The sequence below is a fragment of the Hyperolius riggenbachi genome, chromosome 12, assembly GCF_040937935.1.
Source record: "Hyperolius riggenbachi isolate aHypRig1 chromosome 12, aHypRig1.pri, whole genome shotgun sequence".
Classification (NCBI taxonomy): domain Eukaryota; kingdom Metazoa; phylum Chordata; class Amphibia; order Anura; family Hyperoliidae; genus Hyperolius; species Hyperolius riggenbachi.
Window position 1 is genome coordinate 127140618 of NC_090657.1, and position 21068 is coordinate 127161685.

General features: G+C 45.6%; 1 protein-coding gene across 3 annotated transcripts in view; it reads left to right on the top strand.

Annotated features, from left to right (window-relative positions):
- The first annotated feature begins 1729 nt into the window (after window positions 1-1729).
- The window catches only part of MFSD11 (major facilitator superfamily domain containing 11), a 722948-nt gene continuing 703609 nt past the window's right edge, over window positions 1730-21068 (top strand). For all 3 annotated transcript variants that reach the window (XM_068263650.1, XM_068263651.1, XM_068263652.1), the window contains exon 1: window positions 1730-2118. The gene's annotated coding sequence lies outside the window, so the exon portion shown is untranslated. The remainder of the gene's footprint in view (window positions 2119-21068) is intronic.

A 21068-nucleotide genomic window follows, 5' to 3' on the forward strand; every position in this document is an offset into this window, starting at 1 on the left:
AGAATTAGTGTTTGTAGTTTTGAAAGTTCACCTGCCCATTGAAGTCTATTGCAATTCGTCGGTTCGCGAGCTTTTGCGGAAATCTGCGGGTTCGCGACATCTCTAGTGCTCTGGGGGCTGCCAGACCCCAAATTACATCTCCCTCCGTCTTGACATCTCAGAGGGGGAATAGTATTTAATGCAGCTTCAGAGTTTAGCGGCAGCAGGGAGAGCCGTCATTCTCCCTGCGCCAAACTGAGCGGCGCCAGAACATTATGTACTCTGTTGGGAGTACGTTGCCGACGCGGTGGAGGAAGAGGAAACCGATCCAGCTGTCCGGACAGGTATGTATGAGAGCTCCCTACCGCCACATACCCTGCACAGTTACACTTCCCCAGTGGCAGGAAAAATTCAGCCCTGCAGCCATATAAAGTTTTACTTTATTTGACTGCTAAAGGGTTAATGGAAACCCTAAAGTAAACCAGAGATCTTCTAACCTAAAGATTTGATACTTACCTGGGGCTTCCTCCCGCCCCATAAACACGTCTAAAGGCGCTTGTCCACTTGTGCGGTGCGGAATCGTCGCGGAAACCATGGTAACGAATTTGCATGCGCATGCAAATCCGTTAGCAATTTAGCATATGTTTGTATGTGTGTGAATTTAACCATGTCAGTGCCTGTGTACTTTTACATTGGTTTTATGCGAAATTGCATGCGAATTAGCTGTAAAATTTGCATACCGAAACTGCATGCAAATTTCCTATTAAATACATTGTATGGGAATCGCCTAGCAGTGTGCGGCAAGCGAATTCGAATGGCTCTGCCATGCAGATTTTTCCTGCACACAAAACTGCAAAGAAATCCTGACAAGTGGAAACAGCCCCATCCACTTGTATTGCCTATGCGAATTCGCATGCGGGAAATGCATGCGAATTTGCGATAGTGGAAACTGACCCTAAGTTCCACTCCGTCCTCCCGCGGTCTGCCATTCAGCCCCAGTAATAGGTTCAGTTGTGTTAATCTTTGTTTATGCGCGGGAGGTCCACGCATGCGCAGAAGACCCAGACTGGACGCGACTGAGCCTATTACTGGAGCTAATCGTGGCTGAACGGCAGACTGCAGGAGGACGGCGTGGGACTTAGACGTGTTTATGGAACAGGAGGAAGCCTGGGTAGTATCACATCTATAGGTTACATCTCTTCTACCAGCCCACTGCAGTCGTCCTGTGCCCGCACCGGTACTCAGGTTTCCTCCGGTCCCCCGCCACGGCTCAGTTTTGATTTCGCAGACTGAGCCTGTCACTGGCCACTGCGCGGCCCTGGCCACACGTCCTCGTTCACACTCCTGTCCCCGGGAGCATCCTGCACAGGCACAATACATACTGCATCTGCGCAGGATGCTCCCAGCAACGGGAAACCGGCCAGGGCTGCTTCCACAGATCAAATTAGCTGCTCTGTCAAGCCTCAAGAGGTTGCTGAGCTGGCACAGCTGAGAGATCGAATTACAGTGGTGATTAGTCACATATAAGGGAAATTAGACAGGCTAGGCTATACTCACCAAATACATACAGGGTGCATTTCTCTGTTTTCCTCCTGCCCTGTGCAAGAGTTCAGGTCCACTTTAACCACAAGGACAAAGGAAATACAGTAAATCACACTCATCTGCATGTTTGATAGTTGGCAATACTGTATAGAACTCTTGCATTCCCTTCTGGGAAATGTAGTATTAGACAACACTTCCTGTAGGCGTGACCATAAATTGGCTGTATTGCTGCTTGTACGTTCCCTGGCTGCTGCACGCTACCAAATGAATCCACCCAGCGCTCTCTGTAGACCTGTCTGAGCAGGAGTGTTGTGCGGCTGAACTAGCAGAGCATCGTATGCGGTGGAAGTTGCTCATAAGGCTAAAAACCTTTTGTAGGATAATACTGAAGCGTCACCACTTCCCGTTCCTCTCATTTACCATCGTGTCTAGAGCGGATCCACCTACATCAGCTGACTGCTAGGAGAAGTGCTGGGAAAAGGCTGCTCCCACAGATCAGCTGACTTAAATCTGCTTCCTCCAGCCCGGCAAATTTACCCCGGGATCATCATAGTCATCTGTCTTGGGGGTCAGCGCTAAGCTTGCTTCTGCAGATAGGTAAGGTGGTCATCGGTATTTACAATGTATGAGTGAATTATTGCTAATGTGATCTCATATGTTATTGAAAACTTGGCTGCTGAATCTAAGTTTAATTCATTGGTTTGCCTTTATTCTAGGTTTTGATATTTTAATAAGTAGGTTTACCTCATGTTATCGGAGTAACCGGACAGAACCTGTCTGACGTTTCCTGATGAGTGACGAAGTCGGGCTGTCGCAGCAGATTACTTGCTGCTGATTGTTCATTACTATTATTATAACTATTACAAGCTGGATATTTGTATTATTATATAGAACAGTAGGGTATCACTCTGATGCAAAACTCCTTGCTTATATAGAAGAGCTGATACCAGTCATAGTGCATTGTTTCATTGAAATTAAGATTCTAAATAATGTATCTGGCAACACTTTTTTTTTTTTTTTTTTTTTTTTTTTTTTTTTTTTGCATCTACTTTAGACCAGAGATATCACTAGCTACAGATTTGGTACACTGGGGCTCCCTCCCACCCAATAAACACATCTGAGTCCCACGCCGACCTCCTGCCGTTTGCTGTTCATCCGCAATCAGCCTGGTAACTTGCTCAGTTGGGTCCAGTCTGGGTCTTCTGCGCATGGGCAGACCTCCCACTCATGCGCAATAGACCTTGACTGACGCAACTGAGCAAGTTACTGGGGCTGAACGGCCGACCGCGGAAGGACGGCGTGGGACTCGGATGTGTTTATGAGGTGGGAGGAAGCCCTGGGTAAGTGTCAAATTTGTAGCTTGCAACTTCTCTGGTACACTTTAACCACTTAACATTCCAAGGTTTTTCCCTTTGACAGTTTTGGCATTTCAGCTGTCACTATTGGTATAGCAATACATTTTTTATAACTTTTTTTTGTACATGCTATATTTCAGAATGTGGCATACCATTAGCGCCAGCTTGTGCGTTTGCAGCGATTTGGATCTGAACGCTATGGTGCACAGTTTGGAGGAATCCAGTGATGTACAGATACATTGCTAGGCAACATAACAGCGATGTATATGTACAGTGGTGGGTCCCTATTGCGCCTGATCGATATGAGCTGCAGCCATAATCAATGTCCACTAATCTTAGGGCTAGGAGAGAGAGAAACACTTTTTTTTATTTAAGGTGACACTGTCACTTAACCACTTCACCACTGAGGGGTTTTACCCCCTGACCACCAGAGCAATTTTCACCTTTCAGCGCTCCTTCCATTCATTCGTCTATAACTTTATCATTACTTATCACAATGAAATGAACTATATCTTGTTTTTTCCGCCACCAATTAGGCTTTGTTTAGGTGGGACATTATGCCAAGAATTATTTTATTCTAAATGTGTTTTAATGGGAAAATAGGAAAAATGTGGGAAAAAATTATTTTTCAGTTTTCGGCCATTATAGTTTTTAAATAATGCATGCTACTGTAATTAAAACCCATGAAATGTATTTGCCCTTTTGTCCCGGTTATAAAACCGTTTAAATTATGTCCCTATCACAATGTTTGGCGCCAATATTTTATTTGGAAATAAAGGTGCATTTTTTTCAGTTTTGCGTCCATCCCTAATTACAAGCCCATAGTTTATAAAGTAACAGTGTTGTACCCTCCTGACATAAATATTTAAAAATTTCAGTCCCTAAGGTAACATTTTATGTATTTTTTTTTAATTGTACATTTTTAAATTTATTTTTTTTTATTACAAAAAAAAAAAAAAAAAAAAAATGGGAAGTGTGGGAGGTAATGAGTTAATTTTTTGTGTACAACTAATTCATTTGTATGTGAAAAATGTTTAGGGTGTAGTTTTACTATTTGGCCACAAGATGGGACCAGTAACTTTTTGTTTAATGCGACCTCCAAGCGTCCTTCCGGACGCTTAGAGGAAGTAGTAGGCCGGGTAAGTTTTTTTTCTCACAATGATCGCGCTGCTTCGCGGAAAAGCAGCGGATCATTGCGGGGCTTAGATCAACGAACGGGAATGGATTTTCCCGTTCATTGATCTCCGGGCGAGCGGCCGGCGGCGTGTTTACCCGCGGGAATGCGCGCTAGAGCGAGCGGGAGCGCGGGCAGCGGCGGGAGCGCGGAAAGTACGGATTTCTCCGTCCCTTGGGGTTAAAGGATGGAAAAAGGGACGGAGAAATACGTACGGGCGGGGGTAAAGTGGTTAAATACAAATTTATTTATTTTTTTTAACTATTTTTTTTTCTTTCATGAATGAGTGCGTCTAGCAGTTAACAGTTCACTGTTAAAAAAATGTACGCGGGGGGCGTGGCTGGCCAGCAGAGCGGATGGCTGCATAGAGGAGAGCTCCTGATCCCAGCCTTGTAGTACAGCGACTTACAGCATGCCAGGACCGGAGGAGACCGTCCCAACAGCCATGGGGGAGGACATGGAGACATCGGGGACCCAGCGAGCTGACACCCAACGCCCGCAGAGGATCCACGACATCTTTAAACGACGGAGGCCTGGGCCGCATGGTGAGCAAGATGGCGCCGGGACGCGTAAGTCCGCAATACCAGTACGCATGCAGAACGCATCCCATGCATTTAAACAGGCATCATGCGTACAGAATTCCGCATCCAGCGACATAGAAGTCTCCCATACTTCAGCCTCACAGGCTTCTGACACAGCCCTACCTCACAGCTCATCTGCCCTGGAGGATACAGACTCAGGCACTCCCTCTCCCACTTTCCTAAGCCCTGTTAAATCCAGGCCCAGGCTTTCGGGCCCTACAGACTCACAGACAGGATCCTCTCCACAGAAGGCTGCAATCTCAGAGTTTAGCAGCATGCAACCATCCACCCAGGACGACAATTTGCCTATAGACCGAGCCTTTCTACGTGACATGATCATGGCCCTGGAACATTCTATGACTAACAAAATGGTGGCAATGGCTAGGTCTCTGCAGCGATCGGTGGATGATTTGGGAGCTCGGGTATCCTGTAATGAGGACTGTGTCGCTCAATTGATAGAAGAGCATAATAAAACAGTTGCTGAACTGGATCGCCGTGAAGCGAACGAGGAGTCGATGCGATTGAAAATTGCTGACTTGGAAGATCGCAACCGCCGTTGCAACCTTAAATTCCGTGGTATTGAAGAGACAGTAAATAACGCACAGCTCAAGGAATTTTTAATTGACATGGTGAAATCCGCGGTGCCTCAATTCTCTAATATTGAGTATACTATAGAACGTGCCCACAGGCTGCCTAAGCCGGCTCACCTGCCAGAGGGTTCCTAGGGACGTTATAGCCTGTTTTCAGTTTTATCGTGTCAAAGATGCATTTTCTTTTTTCATGAGACAGCACGGAAAATTGCCGGATCCCTACAGCGGCATTAAAGTTTTCACCGATCTTTCGCAGTTTACTTTGCAAAAGCGTAGATCTTTGGCCCCGCTGACAGCATACCTCAGGGAACAACAGATCCAATATAAATGGGGTTTTCCTACTAAGCTTCTCCTTTCTCGGGATGGTAAATTCCACACTATTGCTACAGTGGAACAAGGAATCTCTCTCCTTAACAGCATAGGCCTGCCGGTGACTTTTGACCAACTGGAAGCACACCGCAAACAACCTTTGAATAGGCTCCCTCGCACCTGGCGCACTAACTCCTGAAGAGGCTGGGACATAGCTCCCTGCCTAGGTGTTTTCTTTCTGTTCTTTCCCGTAGTGATTTTAACTTTACGGGTATTACCCCCCCTCTCAGTGAGGTCCTAGTTAAGCCACTGAGAGTATCTGGGCCTCTTTGTTGCGGGACAGTGAGGAGGTTTTTTGCCCAGACAAAATGTTGACATTGATGTCTTTTTCTTCTGTTCTTTTTGGTACTATGCACAGTTTTGTTTGTTTGTGTTATTTGCCTTTTTTATTTTCCTCAAGAGTCCTGAATGATCAAGATCATGATTCACTGGTATATTTCGAAGTTTTGCTGATTAAGTTCATATTCTTATCATGCCTAGACAGTTTAATTTGATTACGCATAATGTCCAGGGGTTGAATGAACCAGTCAAACGTAGAAAAGCCTTCCAACATTATCAGAGCTTAAAAGCATCAGTTCTGTTTCTACAAGAGACCCATTTTATACAGTCCAAATCACCCACCTTTCTACATAGATCGTATAGCAGGTCATATTATGCCTCTTTCACCAAAAAATCCAGAGGAGTGGCCATAGTGTTTCATAACTCTATTTCGTTCTCACTTATAGATTCTTATGTAGACCCCGATGGCAGAATTCTAATCCTTAAGGGTATCCTGGAGGGCAAATCTGTTACGTTGGTCAATTGCTACGCCCCCAATGCCTCTAAGACAGCTTTTTTGCAACTATTGGCCCCTCAATTGGAAAGACTAACTTCTACTCATTTGATTATAGCAGGCGACTTCAATGCTGTAGCTAACCCCAGCTTAGATAGATCAGTTCAGTCCCCCTTCGCTCAGACCTTCCCGAGAAGACTCACTAGCCTTCTGTCAAGGCTTAAGGTTATCGATATATGGAGATCATATAATATTGGCTGCAGACAGTATACCTTTTTTTCTCATCCCCGTCAATCTTATGCCCGCCTGGACTATATTTATTTATCTCCTATAATCGCATCCAACTCCTCCACTTCAGACATTATCACCTGTAGCTGGTCAGACCATCATATGGTTTTATCATCCTTGGTAGGCTTCGGCCTGCCCTTTAGTCCTGGTAATTGGAGGCTTAATGACTCCCTCCTAGCGGAGGAATCAGATAGAATTTTAGTAAAGGGTGAGATGGAGGAATACTTCTTTTTTAATAGCGAGGATAATACTTCTTCCATTCTTAGATGGGCGGCTCATAAGCCAGTGATGAGAGGCATTTTTATTGCAAAGGCAGCTAAGGCTAAAACACTGAGATCGCAAAAAATTCTTACACTATCCGCTGAGCTGGATCTATTATATAAACGCCACTTCGGGACTACTTCTAGAGAGATTTTACATGAGATTAATTTGAAACGAACTGAACTGAATTCTATTCTGGATAATTCGCATGCTAGAGCATTGAAGTTTTCCAAAGCTAGATTTTTATTACGTGGAAACAATCCCTCTACCCAGTTTGCTCGCAAGCTTAATCAATATTATAAGCCCCCACATGTTTATAAATTGAAAAACACTAGAGGCATTGAGGAAGTGTTACCTCCCAAAGTTCTAAAAATCTTTGAGGAATATTACCAAAACCTTCTAGGGACCGAGATAACATCTAATGCTACTGAGCTTAAGTCATGGTTAGATTCCCTCCAGTTGCCCACATTGTCTTCAGAACAACTACAATCCCTTAACGCTCCAATTTCCTCTACAGAAGTAATAGCAACAATAAAATCTCTTAAATCTTCCACTGCCCCCGGCCCTGATGGGTTTTCCCCGTTATACTATAAAAAATTTGCTGATACATTGTCACTTCCCTTGACTTTTATGTTTAACGCTATTCTACAAGGTGAGAAACTTCCTTCGGAAATGCTTTCGGCAAACATGACTCTACTTCCCAAACCAGATGCCGACCACTCTTCCCCTGCGGGTTTTAGACCAATTTCAATTTTGAATAATGATATCAAACTCTTTGCTAAAATTTTAGCATCGCGATTAGGTACCCTGGTGGGTGATTTGGTTGCTCCCTCCCAGACCGGTTTTATCCCTGGTAGGCAAGGCTCTGATAATGTGAGACTGGCAATCAACATTTTACAAGATGCAGAGATTAAAAAATCTAAATTTCTGATGTTGGGTCTTGACATCAGTAAAGCATTTGATTCTGTGGGTTGGCAATATTTGATTACTGCCCTGGAGAGCTTTGGCCTAAATGGTCCCATCATTACAGCAGTCTTGGCATTGTATGATTCCCCATCTACTATAATTCGCATCCCGGGTGCAACTTCCGCTCCTATTCATCTTAAACGAGGCACCCGTCAGGGGTGCCCTCTCTCCCCATTGTTGTTCGCCCTTGCGTTAGAGCCCTTGGCGGTGGCGATTAGACGACATCCCAATATCTATGGATATGGTATTGATAATATCAAGCTTTCTTTGTATGCTGACGATGCTCTCCTATTCCTGACTAGACAATTGACATCTTTACCTAATCTTTTCCAACTATTAGATACTTTTGCAAATTTCTCGGGGCTTAAAGTTAATTCGTCCAAATCTACAGCCCTCCCGATCAATCTATATCCACATACGATTAGATGGTTAGACTCTACTTACTGTTTCAAATGGAGCCACACTAAATTTAAATATTTGGGAATCTTTCTTACACCTCGCTTTGGGGACCTGTATGGAGCTAATTTCTCACATACAACTAATCAAATTACGCAACTTTTGAAGATCTGGTCTACATATAAGGTGTCATGGCTGGGCAGAAATATTGCCTGTAAGATGATTATCCTTCCCAAATTATTATATCTGTTTCGTATGCTTCCTATAACTATTACCAAAAAATCCATATCCATTATCCAATCGCAAATCAATAAATTTATTTGGGACAGTAAGCCAGCTAGAGTCCAAGCACAGATTCTCTATAGATCCCCCATGCAAGGAGGAATAGGTTTGCCGAGCCTATGGCATTATTATTTAGCCTCCAAACTTAGCCAAATGTTAGATTGGAACATAGATTCAAAACCCCCGGCGTGGTACCAGCTGGAGTCTACCTCGGTTTTTCCTTTCCACTTAAATTCTTTAGCCACGATAGTTTCCAAGAAGGACTTGACAGTCCTTGCTGGCAGGAATAGGATTGTATCGTCATTGGCCAAACTCTGGATTTCTATAGCTTCCACATATAAACTTATGACTTTTCCCTCCTCCAGGATCTCTATCTTCGGTAACCCCCGGTTTGTTCCTGCCTTTAGGAACCCGCAGGTTTTTTCCTGGTGGAGGGATAAAGACCTCCACACAGCAAATAGGTTTTGGATAAGTGATGTTCCAATTACTTTTAACATGCTCAGATTTAGTAGAGATGCCCCTATGGAAGAAGCATATCGATTTTGCCAAATTAAACACTATTTTTCTTCAATCTTTTTATGTTTGAATCATTGCTTTTTGGTTTTTCTCATAGAAAAGGGTTGATCTCAATACTCTGATCATGATGATAAAATGTCATATATGAGAGCTTGGGAGCGGGATTTAGGTATCCAATATGATCGCGCTGATTGGTCTTCTGTCTGGACTGCTGTCTCTGGGGTGATCAAATCAAACATGGTGAAAGACACAGCTTACAAGATCCTATTTCGTTGGTATTATACACCGTCTAAACTACATAAAATTTATCCTTCGGCCCCATCGACCTGTTTTCGGGCCTGTGGTATGGAAGGCACATTGTTGCATGTTTTTTGGGATTGCCCCGTTGCACAGCAGTTCTGGGACGCATGGAAATCTATGGCTAGGGATGTGTTTGGCTTTCCAATGTCCTTAACCGCTTCCCAGGCCCTTTTGTATACACAGAATGATGATGTTCCAGGTAAATTTCGGCCATTATACAGATACATGTTATTGGCTGCTCAATGGTCCATTGCTTATAAATGGAAATCCACTGACCTTGATTTAGCATTGGTTACCCAACGTCTAGACCTTATGATGTTGATGGATCGAGTGTACTATCATAGTATTGAGAATATGACCAAATTTGATCTTATTTGGGAACTTTGGAAGGCTCATAGACATCCTTAGTCGCCCCTGGACATGTGCGTATACTGCCTTTAAGTAGTTATGTAGGTAACTTATACTTCAGGACTCCTGTTTCTAGCAGTGATATACAGTGAATTTATTGTTAAGCTGAGGTTTTTGTTATGTTCTTTTTCTATGTGCGGTGCAGAGGAGCAATTGAGTTGTGTTTGAGGATCTTCGAGAAGGACCAATCCCTGGGATCTCTGCCGGAGGTACTCTGTGCCCCATTTCCCAGGTTGAATGGCCCATTTTTATGGGCTAAGCTTCCCGGCCGCTTTTCTATTCTTTCTTTGTCTTTTTATGTTTGTGTTTTTTTTTTTTTTTTATTATTTGAAGTTTATGTTCATTAGATTCTATATGCAAAGCACTTGTATAATTGATGTGCTATTTGACTAGCATTGAATGTTGTTATGATATAATTGATAACTTGTTCAATAAAGCCTTTAATACAAAAAAAAAAAAATGTACGCTTGAGCAGGACTGATGGGCCCCCGCACGTGTGGGAGTGTGCATGCGTGGAAGTGCTTGTTGGTGGTTTAATTGCAGGATGTGACTTTCACGTCCTAGAATGCACAGGGGGGCCAATTAGGATGTAAAATTCAATGGTGAAATTGAAATCTTAACCACTTCAGGACCATAGACTTACATCCCCCTAGTGGCAGTTTTTTACAACTCAGGCCACAGCAGCTTTAAAGGCTTGCTGCAGAGCCATCCAATTCAGAACACCAGTAATCCCCCCCGCCTTTTCTGCCCACCAACAGAGCTATCTGTTGGTGGGTTCTGATGCCTCGTGCAGTTTCTTTTTTTGTGTGTGTATGTATTTATGTATGTATCTCACTCTCTCTCACACACTCACACACACACACACACACACACACACACACACACACACACACACACACACACACACACACACACACACACACACACACACACACACACACACACACACACAGCAGTGGGCCCCTTAGCACTTGATATGCATGAACATCAGACCTCATAAGCATGGCTGACCCCCCTAAATGACTGACAGCAGTGTTGCCCTTAGCGCAAATGTCACTGCCGCATTGCATGCAATGACATTGACACACTTGACAATGACACACCTCATAGCAGTGTGGCTGACCCCCCCCCCCCCAAATGACTGACAGCAGTGGGCCCCTTAGCACATGATATGCAAGAACATCAGACCTCATATCAGCGCGGCTGACCCCCCCCCCCCCCCCCAAATGACTGAAAGCAGTGGGCCCCTCAGCGCAATTGTCACCACATGATATGTAATGACATCAGACCTCAAATCAGCGCAGCGGACCCTACTATATGACTGATGGCAGCTGGCCCCTTAGCGCAAATGGACTGACAGCAGTGGGCCCCTTAGCACAAATGTCACCACATTGCATGCAATGACATCAGACCTCATATAAGCGTGGCTGACCTTCCTGAATGACTGACAGCAGTAGGCCCCTTTTCTCCCCACCAACAGCGCTCTCTGTTGGTGGGGTCTGATCGCACCCATATTGTTCGTTTTTTGTTTTTTTTTAAATAAATATTTATCTACTTCATTTTTAAATACATTTTGAAATTTTTTTTTTTTATATTTTTTTACTTTCCCCTCCCTCCCTCTCTCCTGCCGGCCAATCATGTGATCAGCTGTCATAGGCTTCTGCCTATGAGAGCCGATCGCTCTCTTGTCCTCCAGGGGGACAGCCGTGTCGCACGACTATCCCCAGTACAGCGCTGCTGCTGATCGCAGCGCTGTACGCTGTCTAATAGTCTCCCGAGTGGCCGCACGGAAACTGAAGGCGAGGCGGAGCTCCGCCCCCCGAGCAGGAGATGTGCGCGCAATCTCCTGCTAGCCCCATAGAAGACCGTTCACGCCAATGAGCGTGGAGCGGTCCTGGGGCTGCCGCACTGCTCACGCCAATGGGCGTGGAGCAGTCGGCAAGTGGTTAAGATTGTGTGGCTGTCGGAACGCTAGGAGGGGAGGTTCAGGGAATATCTTTTTCAGTCTCTGATCCTTGTGTAGAACAGGATGAAGTTATTTTGCAATCTTTCTTAAGATTTCCAGGCGTGGGTTGTAAGTGACTACCAGTGGAACACTTCTCTCTTCCTGGTTCTGCTTGTACTCCAGGAGCTGAGTCCTAGGGATGTTGTTAGCTTTCTTGATTTGGGTCTCAGCCATTAGAGGATTGTATCCCTGTTTAATGAAATTCTTCTTCAGGTCACCCAGGTGTTTGTTTCTGTCCAGTGGCGTCTCTAGGGGCGGGCGCAGGGGGCGGGGCGCTCCGGGTGTCATCATGGTAAGGGGGTGACACCCAGGCAGAAGTCCAGTGATGGCAGGGAAATGTACGTCCAATTTCATTCCTCCTTCCCTCATCACTGGACAGAGGAGGTCCTTTGCAGCGTGCACAGGCAGTTTTATATGTCTCTATCACCTGCTCAGCTGCTCCCGATGTTCCCTCCCCCCCCTCATCAGCGCAGGCAGGCAGGAAGGTACACCGTCCATCCACCAGCCGGCTGCTCTCACTACTTCCTGTTCTCTGTATGTTGCATTATTACACTACACATGCAATGAGAGAAGGGAAGAGAACCGCTGGCTTGTGAGGAGGATGGACGTGTACTCTTCTTTCCTGCCTGTGCTGATTCAATACGGGTAAACATCGGGAGCAGCCGAGCAGGTGATAGACATATCAAGCCACACTCTGCAAATGGAAGACCAAGGAGGGAGGGCCGTAGTGAGGGGGGAGTAACTTGGTCTTCTTGAGTGCAAGGGGAGAGGGGAGCAGGCAGTCTCGACTTCAGAAGCTGATCAAACGCTCCCACAGTAGCTGTTCCATGCCGCAAAAGTTCAGCAAGGATACACATATAGTTAACACAAATGGTTAACAGGGTGAGTGCTGAACTATTTATGACTCCCTGTGGCTATTAGTGCAGCCTTACGGATCCCCCCTCCCCCTCAATGATACTTTTCCTAAGCAACAGGCTAAGAATGCGGGGTAAAAACTTATATAGCAGAGTAACAGAGTAAGCAGCACTGAAGATGAGCTCCTGATTCTATACAACTTATACCTTATACCTTGTAATGAGCAAATTGAAGGACATCACAAAAGCAAGGAACAGACATACAGACAGAATGAAAAACTAAAGACATGGACTAAACAATTTTAAACAAGGACATCCAGACAAAAGAAAAGAAACAAGCTTATGGAGTAACAACAAGCAGACAAGATGCCCTGCCCTCAGAGAGATAACAGAGATCCAGAGGAACAGAACACAAGCCCTCTCCAAGGTAAGGGCTTTCTGCCATACAACTGCATAAACTGCATAAACTTGTCAATACATTATAATAGAAAGACAAAGATATAAAATAAGAAAACTACTGTGATAATGGAAAGGCAAAAGCAGAGCAGCATAGACAAGACTGAAGCCTCAGACAGAAGGCAGAGCCAGCAGGAGGTCAGAAACCTTAAAGATAACATATCCACAAGGGACAAACAAAGATCAAAGGAAGGCAATTAAGAGGTCGATACTGAAAGACAATGCAGAAACTCTGTGCAGATAACAAACTAGGGAGCAAAACTAATTTAATATTATATACAGAACATATCCTCGCATGGCACAAGGCAATATGTGAACACTACAAAGATATTACAATTGTGGACATCAACCAGGATGGGGACGCAGGCAGGCAAATCAGAACTCAGGATGAGGACTCCCCCCAGCAGACAGCACTAACCATCAGTGTTTATAACAGTGGAACCATCTTGATCCAAGGTGCTAAATGCAGACTGGAGGAATTTGAGAAGCTCTTTCCCCATATCAGAGAGAAAGCAGAAAACTATAAAACCATAAATAACCCTGCAACACAAAAATGTGAGGATCAAACTACCAAACAGGGAGAAAAACTGCCCCCCAGAGACTCTCAATCACACCCCTCCCTGGAGACCCTCAGAGATTGTTTGTCTAATCTAGAGATAGACTTCACCCTCTTCAGAGAACAGTATCAAAGAAGCCAAGGTGTGAAAAATGCAAATGACCAACTGAGAGACGAACTAGCCAGGCTGAAATCTGAGCACACTGAAGCCCTGGGTGAAATCAAAGCATCTCTTCAACAACTGCAGGAGGAGAATTCACAGCTTGAGGAGATCCGTAAAGTACAGCTATTAAATCAGCCAAAAGAAGAGGTGACAACAAAATGTACAAGGGTTCCCACAAGTCGTGCGCTGATTGAGGACTGCACTGTACACCACACACAAGATACAGTAAACACCAAAGATCACCACAGCCAGCCAGACCCCTCCCCAAATGCTACCAACACATGCCCACCCAACACCCCAGAACCCAGCCACTGCCAGCCAGACCCCTCCCCAAATGCTGCCAAGACTGCCCCACCCAACACTCCAGAGCCCAAGCCTAAACTCCAAGCAAATGGCTCCTATAGACCTCGCAGTCCTGACATTGTGCTGATTATAGACTCTAATGGGACATACCTGGACATAAAGAGACTCTTTCCAGGGAAGAATGTCATTAAAATCACCAGCTCAACTATTGAACAAGTAGCAGGGGTCATTAATGAGACTCATTTCACTGACCCAAAACATCTCATCCTGCACACCGGGACCAATGACCTTAAACAAAACACCATAGACCAAGAAACCATCACAGACAAACTGTCACAAATTGCAAAAAGGGCACAGCTGAAATTCCCCAATACAAAGATTATCCTCTCTTCCCTGCTCCCAAGAAAAGAGATCTCTCACCAGACAATCCAACAAATCAATGCAAAGCTGGCCTCCAATCTCAGATCCTCACCAGGCATACAACTGGCACAGCACACCACAATCACAACCCACCACCTGTACAACAACAAGCACCTTAGCAAACAAGGAGTCAGCCTCCTTGCAAAGGAGTTTAAGGACATGGTACTTAATAGACCTCAGAGACCCCAAGAAAGACCTAATCCAACACACAGATGGCAAACTCCAATAAAGCGTTACCAAAGAGAGCCCCCACAAACACAACAAATGCGGAGGAAACCGCTTGACCCACAATGGCAACACGGAACAAGGGAGGACAGAAACACAGCGGAAATCAGGACTTTGTGTAGCACTTTATATAGTATACTGATGCGACACCCCGATAATATTGAGTCCTATGACAATCCCTGCTCATTACAAGGTATACAGATTCAAAATGACATCACTCATTATCAGTAGCTGGAACATTCAAGGGCTGAATGCCTCAGCTTTTGGATGCAAAACAAATGATCCAGACTTTAAAAAGGAGACTTGAAAACATTGATATTCAAATCCTCCTGGAGACATGGACCCGGGCAGAGGATGAATCTCTTGCACCCATGGGATACAGGGAATTCTCTGTATCTTCACAGAAAAACAAGAACGTTAAACAGGGTCGTCGTTCAGGAGGCATACTAATCTGGTACAAGGAGGAGCTTACAGAGCACATTAAAGCAATCAAACGAGGAGACAGCCACATCTGGATCAAAATAAACAGCTCCATCCTCACCTCTCAGTCTGACATGTACCTGTGTGCAGCATATATCCCCCCAACAGAGTCCCCTTACTACAAACCTGATATTTATGAGGTCCTACAAAGAGAAGCCAGCCACTTCCAGTCTCAGGGAAGAGTACTCATCTATGGAGACCTTAATGCCAGAACAGGCACAGAGAAGGACTATCTGACCTCTGAGGGAAACGCATACATACTTGGAGGAGAGAGCTATTACCAGGAACCAATGCAGACAGCAAGAAACAGCTATGACAAGACAGTAAACAAAAGCGGGAAAGCCCTGTTGAACCTGTGTCGGAGCCTCGGCCTATACATAATGAATCGGCGAACCAGGGGTGACTCTCTTGGGAGATTCACTATGAACTCACATGTAGGCAGCAGTGTGGTAGATTATGCTGTCACAGACACAATCCCATAAACATCAATGCCCTCATAGTCACCCCTGAAACACACCTGTCAGACCACAGCCAAATCCTGATGTACCTGAAATCCACCGACAAACCAACCACACAGCAGCCTCATCAGACCGGTCTCTACAAGCTGCCACCACCCCTCAAATGGCCCAAACAGTCTGCCACCGAATACACCAACATTACCAAAACTGCCAAAATCCAAGAACTGCTGACAAACTTTTATAACAACCCATATGAACCAAACCAACAAGGTGTCAGCCATGCAGTGAAGGACTTCAGTAACATCCTACATACCATGGCAGTACTAGCAGGCCTCAAGCAGACCAACTTCAAGAGATCCACAAATAAACAGTCCCAAAAATGGTTTGACAGTGAATGCAAGTCTCTACGTAATTCGCTAAGGGCAGCCTCTAACCAAAAACACAGAGACCCCAACAACCGAGACCTAAGGGAAACCCGTGACCACCTACAGAGACAATACAAAGACACCCTCAGGCGGAAAAAACAGAGCCACATCCCTCACAAACTCCAACAGCTGGAGGGCTCCCTCCAAGACAACTCATTCTGGGAGACCTGGAACCATATCGGTGCAAAGCCTAAAAAAAGCCCTCTTCATATCCAAAATGGCCACATCTGGCTCCACTACTTCAGGAACCTCTACAAAGACATCCCAGAAAATGCTCAAACCCTGGAGCAGAAACAAATAGCCGCAAAACTGAAGGACATGGATGAGACAATCAAGGACTTTCAAAACTCTGTGGATAAACCAATCACGGTGCAGGAAATAAGAGAAAGAATAAAGCTGATAAAATGTAAGAAGGCTAGCGGTACCGATGGCATCCTGCCAGAGATGATCAAATACAGCCCCCAGGAAATACATGAGGCACTCGCAAGACTATTCAACCTTATCCTGAGGGCGGGGTCCTTTCCTCAGGCCTGGAGTGAAGGCCTCATAACACCCATCTACAAGAATGGAGACAGATATGATCCAGCAAACTACAGAGGAATCTGTGTCAGCAGCACACTGGGGAAACTGTTTAACAGCATCATCAATAAGAGGATCCTCTCCTTCCTCACACAGCAGGACGTACTCAGCAAAAGCCAAGCCGGGTTCATGCCAAACCACCGCACAACCGACCACATCTACACACTGCACAGCCTCATCAAGACCCATGTCCACAGCTCACGTGGCAAAATACACGCTTGCTTTGTTGATTTTAAGAAGGCGTTTGACTCAGTGTGGCACCCAGGCCTTTTCCTAAAACTCCTAGAGAGTGGAATAGGAGGAAAAACCTATGATGTCATCAAGAGTTCATATACTGGGAACCAATGCAGTGTGAAAGTAGATGGGAAGAGAAGTGCGTTCTTCAAGCAGGGTCAAGGAGTCAGGCAGGGCTGCAGTCTGAGCCCAACGCTCTTTAACATATACATTAACCAACTGGCTGTAGCCCTGGAATCCTCCCCAGCTCCAGGCCTCCTCCTGCATGACCGTGAGGTGAAGTTCCTGCTGTATGCAGATGACCTTGTGCTGCTCTCCCCAACAGAGAAAGGACTACAGGACAGCCTGTCAGTATTGGAGACTTTCTGTACCACATGGGCACTGCCCATCAACCCAAAGAAGATAAAAGTGATGGTGTTCCAGAGGAAGAATGGAAATAAAACCCACCTCCTCATTTATATTAAATGGCTCCCCACTGGTGTCCACTAACAGCTACACCTACCTAGGGCTGGAGATCAACCAATCAGGAAGCTTTAAACCAGCAGTACAGGCCCTGAAAGACAAAGCCTGCAGAACATTTTATGCCATCAGAAGACAGCTTTACCACCTAAAACCACTAGTGAGAGTGTGGGCAAAGATATTCGACAGCATCATCACCCCAATCCTGCTCTATAGCAGTGAGGTATGGGGCCTGGTCACCTACCCTGATCAATCAAAATGGGACTCCAGCCCAACAGAAATCTTCCATCTATAGTTCTGCAAGTATCTCCTCCAAGTCCATCGAAGCACTTCAAACTCAGCTTGCCGGGCAGAGCTAGGCAGGTTCCCACTATGGCTTACTATCCAGCAGAGGGCACTCTCATACTGGGCGCATATACAGAGCAGCAACCCCAGCACTTACCACCATAAAGCCTCACTGAGCCAGGGGGGCGAGGCCATAACACGCGCTCTCAAGCAAAGCATCAGCAGCCAGCCCAGCCAAGGCCACCAACACAGGCTGACAAAAGCCCAAATAAAACGGACTATAGAAAGCTGCAAGGAACGATACATAGAGGAATGGAGAAGTGACATAAAGAATTCCAAGAAACTCACTGTCTATCAATCACTACAGAGGGAGTACACAATGGCTCCATATCTGGAAAGGCTACATCACCACAAAGACAGACAGGTCTTGAGTTTGTACCGTCTGAGTGCCCACAGCCTGGAGATAGACAGGGCGGCACAGACAGACATGGAAGCCCCGGGAGGAGAGACTGTGCAGACAATGCGACCAGGAGGTCTTGGAGGATGAGGCCCACTTCCTGCTACACTGCAGCAAATGCGCACCTGTGAGGACAGCCCACTTCCAGAGACTCTCCGCCCACATCCAGGATTTTGCCTCCACAGATGAGGAGAGGAAACTCTACATCCTACTGGGGGAGGAGGAAACAACCGTGCAAATAGCTGCCCGATATGTCACAGCCTGCCACCAACTGAGAGGAACATGATACCACATGGACTGTATTCCCCCCAATACCCCCCTATGGACTGTATATCCCAGTCCCCCATGCTGTCCCTTACATCCTCCACACACCTATGGACTATATACCTCAACCCCCTTTATCCTTCCCTTATTCCCACAATTCCCCCCCCCCCCCCTGTTAATGTTTTGCTTTGGCAATGCTAAATGTATTTGGTCCTGCCAATAAAGCTTTTTTGGATGTGGATTTAGCAGCCACGCTGCAGGGAGCTGGAGGTTTGGATGTCTGGTACTTTTTAGCTGCAGCCCACACTATACTTTCAACTTTTATTGCTCCCCCATCCTGAGTTCTTAACCCCCCTCCTACTCTGACTGACCCTTTCCTTATCCTCAGCAAGCTGCAGCCAGTCACCTCTCTGCCAGTCTTTCTCCTCGCCTTTAGCAGGTTGCTGAAATGTCTCTTCCACTTTTACCTCCTCTACTTCCACCTCTTTCTGCCACCCTCGACTCCCCTTCTGTCACCCTCCCCTGCTCCCACCTCTCTGCCACCCTTTCCTTGCTTGCTGACCCCTTCCCTGCCACTTGTCCCCTTTCTGCCATGCTCTGACCCCTCTCTGCCACCCTCCCCTTCTGTCATCCTTATACCACCCTCCCCTATGCTGACACCTATCTGCCACCCTTCCCTCCTGTTACCTCTATACCACCCTCCCCTGCTTGTCTCCTCTCTTACCTACCTCCTCTGCTGACCCCTCTCTGCCACCTTCCCTTCTTGTCACCTCTATACCACCCTCCCTCTCCTCCTGTCCCCTCTCTGCCAACTTCCCCTCATGTCACCTCAATGCCACCCTCCCCTCCTGTCACCTATCTGCCATCCTTCCCTGCTGTCACCTATCTTCCACCTTCTACTCCCCTCCTGTCACCTCAATGCCACCCTCCCCTCCTGTCACCTTTCTGCCATCCTTCCCTGCTGTCACCTATCTTCCACCTACTCCCGTTTTGTCACCTCTCTGCTGATGGGTGCATCCAGTTAATTGGGCATGCTAACTAACTGTACATAGTTATGTCACTGACTGTCCTTAGAGGAGCTCACGGTCTAATCCTACCATTGTTATAGAATATAGTCTAATGTCCTACCATATTATTATGTATTTATATAGCACTGACATCTCCTGCAGCACTTTACCAAGCACATAGTCATGTCACTGACAGTCCTCCAAGGAGCTCACAATCTAATCCTATCATAGTCATAGTCTAATGTCCTACCATATTATGTATTTATATAGCACTGACATCTCTGCAGCACATTAAGAGTACATAGTCATGTCACTGACTGTCCTCAGAGGAGCTTACAATCTAATTCTACCATAGTCAGTCTAATGTCCTACCATATTATTATTATTATTATTATTATTATTATTATGTATTTATATGGCACTGACATCTCCTGCAGCACTGTACAAAGTACATAGTCATGTCATTGACTGTTCTCAGAGAAGCTCATAATCTAGACCTACCATAGCCACAGTTTAGTGTCCTACCATATTATTATTATTATTAGTATGTATTTATATAGCACTGACATCTTCAGCACTTTACAGAATACATAGTCATGTCACTGTGCTTCCTCAGAAGAGCTCATTATTCTGTATTAATTCTCCACAGAGCTTTAATGAGCACATAGACATTTCACTCGGAGTGCACAAACAAATCCCTACTATAGTAATTTGGCCAGTGGTAGCTGTCACCTTCACTTTTGGGGGGGTTGGCGGGGGGGGGGGGGGGGGGGGGGTGGTGGTGGTAGTATCTGAATAATCAGCACCGGGTGTCCAGCGCCCTAGGTACGCCACTGTCTCTGTCATCCCTGTCAGAACAGATCCGATTGCATCTTATTGCCTGGCTGTAAATTATGGAATTCTTTATATGTTTGGGGTGGAAGCTGTCATAGTAGCTTACTGGGAAAGGCAAATTAATAAGCAGAATATACTGTAGGTAATTTAGCCCCCAGGGCTAACTTTGCTGGTGAGAGGAGTCCCCCATAACGCTTAAACCGGCCCTGCAGATAGTCATTGTTGCATAACATGGGTGAACTTTATTAATGAAGTCACTTTTTATATGACTGCATGTTTCTCTTATCCTGTTTTGTAGCATTTTTGTAACACTATAATACAATAGCACTATGTAAATAAATCATTGAGATGGGGTGTGGGTAGAAACAATCACTGGCATATATGAAGCTTGCTGAAGAATCGGGCAGGGAACACACTTGCTGGAATTGTGCATGTTTTGCCATGAATGCTAAAATGCGTATGGCTGCACAGGCTAGTGAAGCCTATAGCCACACTGTGGAAACGCATGTCATTACTGCTCATATGCGGTTTTATTATTTCTTATTATTTTTTTATTTTTTTTGTTTTGTGCACTTTTAAATCTTAGAGCGTTCTGCTTTTTCCCATGTTAGGGGTCAGGATGTGCTCACGTACTGTAGGTGGAAGTGCCACCACCGCATGAGCTGCTTAACTCAAGCTGCAGCTGCCTGCCCCTGATCCCTCAGCAAGCAAGCTCCATCTGTGCGAAAGGGACTTCTAGAGGAATCCCTTGACCTTGCACCCACCTAGGCGTGGCCTATGTGGCTGTTAGCACTGAGCTGTATTATTTATATTGTAGTGTGGGGT